Here is a 7,467-nt window from a genome sequence, read left to right as displayed (position 1 = left end):
TATAAGTCTGCTCTCAATAATCTTAGGAATAGTGGTAACTACATATCACTTTGTGACCTCATACATTCAAAATTGGTAGCAAGGTTCCCCCTTGATCATGAATGAACTACATTTGAACATCCTGATTTGCATACCAAAATACTCACAAGATTTGTTTGCCACTTTATGTGAAACTAGTTTCATGAATATTTAGGCTTAGGTAGGCATATTTTCATTTCACTTGCTCACATTATTTGCTTATAGACACTCTCTTTCTATGTTTCTTGTGAGCAACTCATTCATGTTTTGGTCATTGATCTATAGTCCTAGGCCTTAGGAGAGGCCCTTTTGATTTGGTGAGGCATGTGCACTGTCCTTAGTTTGCATCTTGGTTAAGGTATAATTTTTGCAACTTGTTAAACTTTTCCATGTTTGCTACAAAATGTTCACACACACACCTTTGGACTGCTATTTACTTTTCACCCTTATATAGGTCTGGTAGAGCAAAACCTCAAGTGATTTTCACTCACCCCATGGGTGAAAGTGACACCTTGAATAGCTTATATTTTGCACTTATGTTATTTGGACCTTATTAGTCAAAATCAATCACCTATTCATACATGTCATATATTCTTTATATTGAGACGTAGACTTTGGACACTTAGAAGTGTTTAGAACCTCTTAAATATTAAAAAGAATGGTAAAACATTTAACTCATGATTTCTAAATGAAAAATATTTGTGACTCAATTTTTCATTAGCTTGTATTAAAATCAATAAAAACATAAATTTTAAAAGGCATCGATTTAGTCATTAGTAGCTCCTTTGAGCCTTTTAACCTTAGTTGGCCTTAGTAAATAATAAAAGACTTAACATTCTCTCTATTAGCTTAACTCTAGAATACATTAGACCTTAAAGAATAGTTTGCCTTTGATAAATCCATATAATGCATGGATTTTTCAATGATTTTCTCATATGGCTCTACTTTTCTTCTTAGATGATTATGGATAGACTAGAGACGTTCCCACTTATGAATTTTTGTGACCTTAGGCTCATTGATAGGGCCTTCATCCTTTTGTATCAACGCTTTAATTAGTTTATTATATGTAACCCTATATACTATTTATCCCTAAATTAGCTAATAATGTGCCTTTGATGATTTAGGAACAACTTATGCCTTAAAGTGCCTATCCTATTTAGCATATTAGTTTCTTAGGTGACCCCGTAGATTTCTTGAAACTTAGTTAGTTGTAGGTTGATCCTTTTGATCATTCTCATAATCTTTTAAAAATCATAACGTTTAGGCATAGGAAGCTTAGGATGTTTGTATGGGGGTCAAACCCATTCCTTAGCACGAAACCATCTACCTTTAGCTCATGCCTTAAGAGTTGAGAATGGATTCACCTCCACTCTTTTAATACCTTTCATATTACCCAATGCAAATTGATAACTAAATCATTAATGATTCAAATTCAAATCCACCATGGTTAAATAAATTTAAATAATATCTAGTTAAACTTATAACCTAAATACCACATACATAGTTTGGTTGACACCCTCATTGACTTAACATAAAGCAGGTGTTGTGATAGACACATCCCTTAAGCATCCCAGGGCCTAGCTATAAATAGGATTTTTTTTTCATACATATTATAATATGATGGTTTAATTTAGAGTTATGGTTTGGCTTATTACTTTCAAGATTGATGATGTGATGTTGTAGGCACTTGACCTTAAGTATATATATATATATCTCTCTCTCTCTCTCTCTCTCTCTCTCTCTCTCTCTCTCTCTCTCTCTGTGTGTGCGTGTGTGTGTGTCCGCGCGTGTGTGTGTGTGTGTTGTTAAGTTTAAATTATATACTATTTATTATAATTATATTTTAGTAAAAAAGGGTGATTTTAGTTTTATTTGTATATAAAATGTTTAAAAAGGGAAAAAATTAAAAATGTTAAGCAGCGTGATGATGGCATCTTATATCACATTGTAGAATCAAGTTCACTTTTCATGAGGGGTCCTTTTATGACATTATAATGCCAATCTTTTCTATTTGCAAGAATTGTAGTAGTACCATATTTAGCATTACGATGTTAGAAAACATATAGGTACCAAAATTTAGCACTATAACACTGGGTGTCTCGAGAAAATCAGTGTCATAGTGCCATATGTTTCCACGCCTCAGTGCTAAATTTCACATTTAAGAGCTATAGTGCTCAAATTTTGGAGCATCATGGTGGAGATGTTACCAATGCAAGGATCTGTGCCAAGTAAATAAATATATATACCATTTCAATTAGTAAACCTGTCATGCCAGCCAACACCGTAGAGAAGTAAAGTTTACAGCACCAAGGTACTAGTTCATTTTTCACCATCATGGCACAACCTTATTGAGCACTGTAGTCCTTGAACGCATCCTTATGCTTACCATAAATAGTTTTTTATTTCTTTTATTCAGAGAGTTCTATCACTGTAGTGAAATCATGTATTTTTAAGTTTGCTTCACTAGTGCCCCTTTAGAGTAAAGTCTAAGGGAGGCTAGAGAAGTGCAAGATACTTTTCCTTAAGGAGATAATGGCCTATTTATGTAAGAAACTCTATTCTTCATGGAAGGAGTGTGGACAAGATCATTTGATCCTTCCTAGTGATAATTTTTTTATTACATCTCTTTTAGATTTTCTTCCAATGAATAAAATGAAGATGAGATTACTTATTATTTCCTCCATGTCTGTTTAATTCTTTAGTTTTGGGCTAATGATGTAGAAAGCCTAGTATGCACAAATAAAACTCTTCTGCTTTAATGAGTGTATTGATATGTTTAATATCTCTCATTCTTCATTTAACACATATAATGGTCATGTGTGTAGGTAAAACCTAATGTGATGTATAGCCTTCACGATAGAATGCTATAATAATTAGGAGTACTGAAATGGAATGTTGGCATGCCTAGATATAAGATGTCTAAATATTCTAGATTTTATGGAGATAGAAAAAATTTACAAGCTCAACAAAGATCTAGGAATGCATATGCTTTGATCCACATCTACAATTAAGAATCTCATTAGGAAAGCTCCATTATATACATTCAATAATCCAAAGCACTTAAATTTCATAAGTATCAACTTTCCTTGCAAGTTTTTTTTCAGTGATAAAAACTCAAGAACATCTTTTTTATCCGCAATAAGATAAGTCTTGTATTTTATGTATTAATTATGTTGCAATTAAGAAAAACACCCTCTTGTAGTTTTGACACCTACTCTATCACTTTATTACTTGATTTGATATGTACACTTATGTATTTTAGTGGCTTATATTAATTTCATATCGAAGAAAACCCAAGCATATTTTAAACTCAGTAAGTCATATAGTAACTCATACTATTAGCATTTGCTTGCCGCCACCACCAAGTTTTTGGCATCCTTATCAGGGAAGTAACATGGGTATTTCAATTTTAACTATACTTTTAAAATAACTGCATATTTAAACCTACCTGCATCCAATATCTTTATTCTTTTTTTATAAAAATTTTGAAATATCTAAATAGGTTTTTTGATCAATTATTCACTTTATGATTTTTAGTTATTTTACCATTATTATATGCTTGATCTAAAAATAGAAAGGACCCTTATAAATATTTAAAAACTAAAAAGTTTTTAAAAATGTCTCACCCAATATAATATCAAAAATATTCTAGACCACTTAGGGAGTATGCTAATCCTATAGTAGAAGGAATCCATAAGAGTGTTAATAGACCTACTATCCAGGTCAATAATTTTGAATTTAAATTTATTATAATCTAAATGGTTCAAAATTCCTTGTTTGGGGGAGCTCTTGTTGAAGATCACAACTTTCACTTAGTATATTTCTTAGAAATTTGCATTTAAGTATAATGGTGTCGAGATGATGCATTTATATTTATATTGGTCCGAATTTCTCTAAGGGATAATGCTATGATGTTTTTGAATTCTTTTCCCCATGCTTTATAACTACTTGGAATGAGTTGGCACATAAATTCTTAGCTAAGTAATTCCCACCTTCAAAAACTACTAAACTTAGAAATGATATCACTTCCTTTGCCTATTTTTTTGGAGAATCAATTTATAAAAGTTGGGAGAGATTTAAAGAAATACATAGGAAATGCCCTCACCATGTCTTACCTAATTGGTTAGTTATGCATAGCTTTCTAGTGGATTAGTAGGATCTCTTTGGTTAACTATAAATATTACAACTAGTGAATCTTTAATGTTTAAGCTATTTGAGGAAGCATATGAACTAATAGAAGAAATGGATATATATAATTTCCATTAGCCTGCTAATATAGTGAATACTATGAGAGTAGTTGAAGTTTATAAATTAGAAGCTTTATTAATTCTTGCTGCTCAAGTAGCTGCTTTAAAAGAAATTAGACACTATTCGTGTTAACTCAGCATCAAGATCATCTATACAATTGGAAGAGTCTAATTTGAATTTTATTTATGATACTAGTGCTTTAGAGATAAAAAAAATTGAATTTGATTAGAAGTTAAAATAATATCTATTATAATACTTACTACCAAGGTTGGAGAAACCATCCTAATTTTAATTAGTTAAATAATGTTGGTGGCAATAATCAGTAGAATTTGGGACAACCTAATCAAGGAGGAAACTAGAGTAATCCTAAGTAACCTATTGTGTATCCTAAACTTTCTTATCATCTATGATTTAATCATACAAATTAGTTTGGAAATAGGATGAAACCTTTGAAAGAGGTAGTGATTTAATTGGAAGCTCAAATACAAAGTCAAGTTACTTTAATCAAAATTTTGTAAGCTTAATTTGGACAACTTGTTATCTCTTCTAGAAGTAGACCTCTTGGTTCATTACCTAGTAATACTAAAGTTACCCTATAAAGAAAGAGAAAGATCATAATGGAAACTACTTCAGGAGTGGTAGTAATGCACCCCAAACAAAATGAAAAATCTAGACAAGTAAAGTTAAGGACTATAAATTTAGCATTGATGGATTGAAACCCACTTATATTTCAAGAACTTTTTTATTACTTAGTTTATTTATTAAGTGTGGTGTCATCTTTAATTTGTGATTTCATGTTTAGTTATGATTATTAACTATTAGTTTGCATTGTGTTCTGTTGTTCAAATTTGATTAATTTCCTTGTGCTTAAATTATTGTACACTATCCTTAACTTCTATTTAAACTTTGATTACTTTTTTAGCCAAAATAAAAATGATAATTTAAAATTATGCAAAATTGAGATAATAATAAAATCCTAGATGGTAGTGTGAATGAACATTGCATAATAATTCATAAGTAAAAAACTTAACAATTAACTAACCTAAATCATTTAAGCTATTGACTTAATTTTGAATTTAGAAACTATACATTAACTCTTTCAAACCTGAATTGAAAAATTAATAATTAATTCTAAGGAATGGATGAGATTAATTTAAGAGGATCATAGTAAACTTGAAAATTAAACTAGTGATCTTGTTAAATCCTTACATTGAATTTATAGGATTACAAGAGGAATAAAGAAAAAATTAATGTTCAAAATCATTAAGTATGTACTAAAAAATTAGTAAAAGAAAAGAAAAAGTAAAAAATGCAAAAAAAAAAAAAAATCAAAAAAGAAAAAGTTGATTTCATTCAAAAATTGGTATCGGTTATAGTTTAAATAAAAATGCATCCTTTAACTTAAATAGAAAAAGGTCATACACGTAATGTCTCTTTTGCTCTGGCTTTTGAGGTGATTCTAGGGCTTCTCTACGTACATTTGTTTGGTGTCTTCCTTGTTGGATTTCCTCTAATTTTTTGCTCTAGTTTTCATGTGGTTCCTTTTTATGGATTTGGGTTCTCATTTAGCTTCCTGGGCTCCCCGTGTGGTTTCGTTTCAGGTGGTCCCTTGCGTGGTATGTAGCTTATTCTCTTGGTTTTGCTCTTTTCCCATTGTTTTTGGTTTTCTCATGTTGCTTTTGATATTTTGTTTTATTTTGTCTGTCATTTTTGTGGTTTTGGGGTATGAAGACCTCGTCGTCATCTTACCCTCCAATGGATTCTACTCTGATTGGTAAATCTTAATCTTTTAAGGATACACTTATTGCACCTTCTGCTTCTTCCCCCCTTCCAATTTATTTACTCGTCGTTCAAGGGCTGTCCTGCATTAATGTTTGACGATTCTATTGTGGCTCAGTTAGCTGCCCCATTTGCTCTTACTCTTGTGGGTAAGTTTGTTTTGAGGCGTCCTAATCTAGACATTTTCCTCAAGATTTTCATGAATTTAAAGCTCTATGGTTCCTTTCACATTGGATTACTTGACCCTCATCATATTGTGATTAAATTGAGCAACAACTTGGATTATGCCGGATTTTTTCAAGGAGATCGTATTACATTCAGGCTTTCTAAATGAGGCTTCTTAAATGGACACCTGACTTTGACGTCCATGAGGAATCCCCTATTTCTCCTGTGTGGGTTTCTTTCCCTAATAGGAGGCTCTACTTTTTCAATTCTCAAGTACTTTTTGGGCTTATTTCTATTCTTGGTAGGCCACTACAAATGGATCATGCCACAGCTTCGGTTTCATGGCCGTCTGTGGCTCATGTTTTGGTCGAGCAAGACTTTTCTAAAAAATATCCTTCAGAGATATGGCTAGGTTCTGAATTGAATTGTTATTTCCAAAAGGTTGAATTTGAAAATTATTCGATTTTTTGTTCTCACTGTAAGATGCACGAGCATGGTTTGAGTGAATGCTTTAAATTACATCATCACCTTAAGAAGGAAAAAAGAATTGAATAGGGCTTCTAAAGTGCAAGAGGGAAATTCATATATTCATGTTAATGATTCTTTGAATAATATTGTGGTGGAAGGTAATGGAGTTACTACCGAGGGTATTATTGATGGTAATATTCAGCCTGATCTTATTCAGGTTGCCCCCCCCCCCCCCCCCCCCCCTTTTTCTTAATTTTGTTTTCCTCTTTTGGAGGTGAATTTCTTAGTGCTCAAACCATGGATCCTTTAATGGCAATAATACCTGTTCTATCTGATGGGGAGGAACAAATGTTACATATTAACTCCAAGATTATACCCGATCAATCTTCTTCATATATTCCCTGTGATACACAACAAACTTTACCCCAAATATTTGTTTCTGATATTAATATTGATTGTCCTAATCCTATTCAATCCATGTCTGTGAATGAGCAGGTTAATGATCTTCTTAATGAAAGAGTTAATCCTTTTTTATCAGAGGAAGATTTGTCCCTACAAGTGAATCTTCCTAATGCCCAATCTGAGAGTTTTAAGGAATTCTATGGAGGAGTTGAGAGAAATATTTCTACTTTGGAAGATGGTGTTTTTTATATGGAAGGTGAGCTGCCTCTTTCTAAGGGGTATTCAGGCAACTTAAATGATAGTAAGCTTCTCTTAATTGATCATTATCATTGCGATGATTTTACAGACATGGAAGTGGATATTTTAGCTAAATGTTATGCTAGAGAA

General features: G+C 31.9%; 1 non-coding gene across 1 annotated transcript; it reads right to left on the bottom strand.

Moving 5' to 3' along the window:
* Nucleotides 1-4,024: 4,024 nt before the first annotated feature.
* Nucleotides 4,025-4,131, bottom strand: LOC114581099. The gene has a single exon (XR_003702912.1). It is a non-coding gene; the product is annotated as a small nucleolar RNA R71 (small nucleolar RNA).
* Nucleotides 4,132-7,467: the final 3,336 nt, after the last annotated feature.

The sequence above is a fragment of the Dendrobium catenatum genome, unplaced genomic scaffold (genome assembly GCF_001605985.2).
Source record: "Dendrobium catenatum unplaced genomic scaffold, ASM160598v2 fragScaff_scaffold_1519, whole genome shotgun sequence".
In the NCBI taxonomy this organism is placed as follows: Eukaryota; Viridiplantae; Streptophyta; class Magnoliopsida; order Asparagales; family Orchidaceae; genus Dendrobium; species Dendrobium catenatum.
The sequence above is the reverse complement of the archived record's forward strand: the minus strand, read 5'-3'. Positions and strand labels throughout refer to the sequence as shown.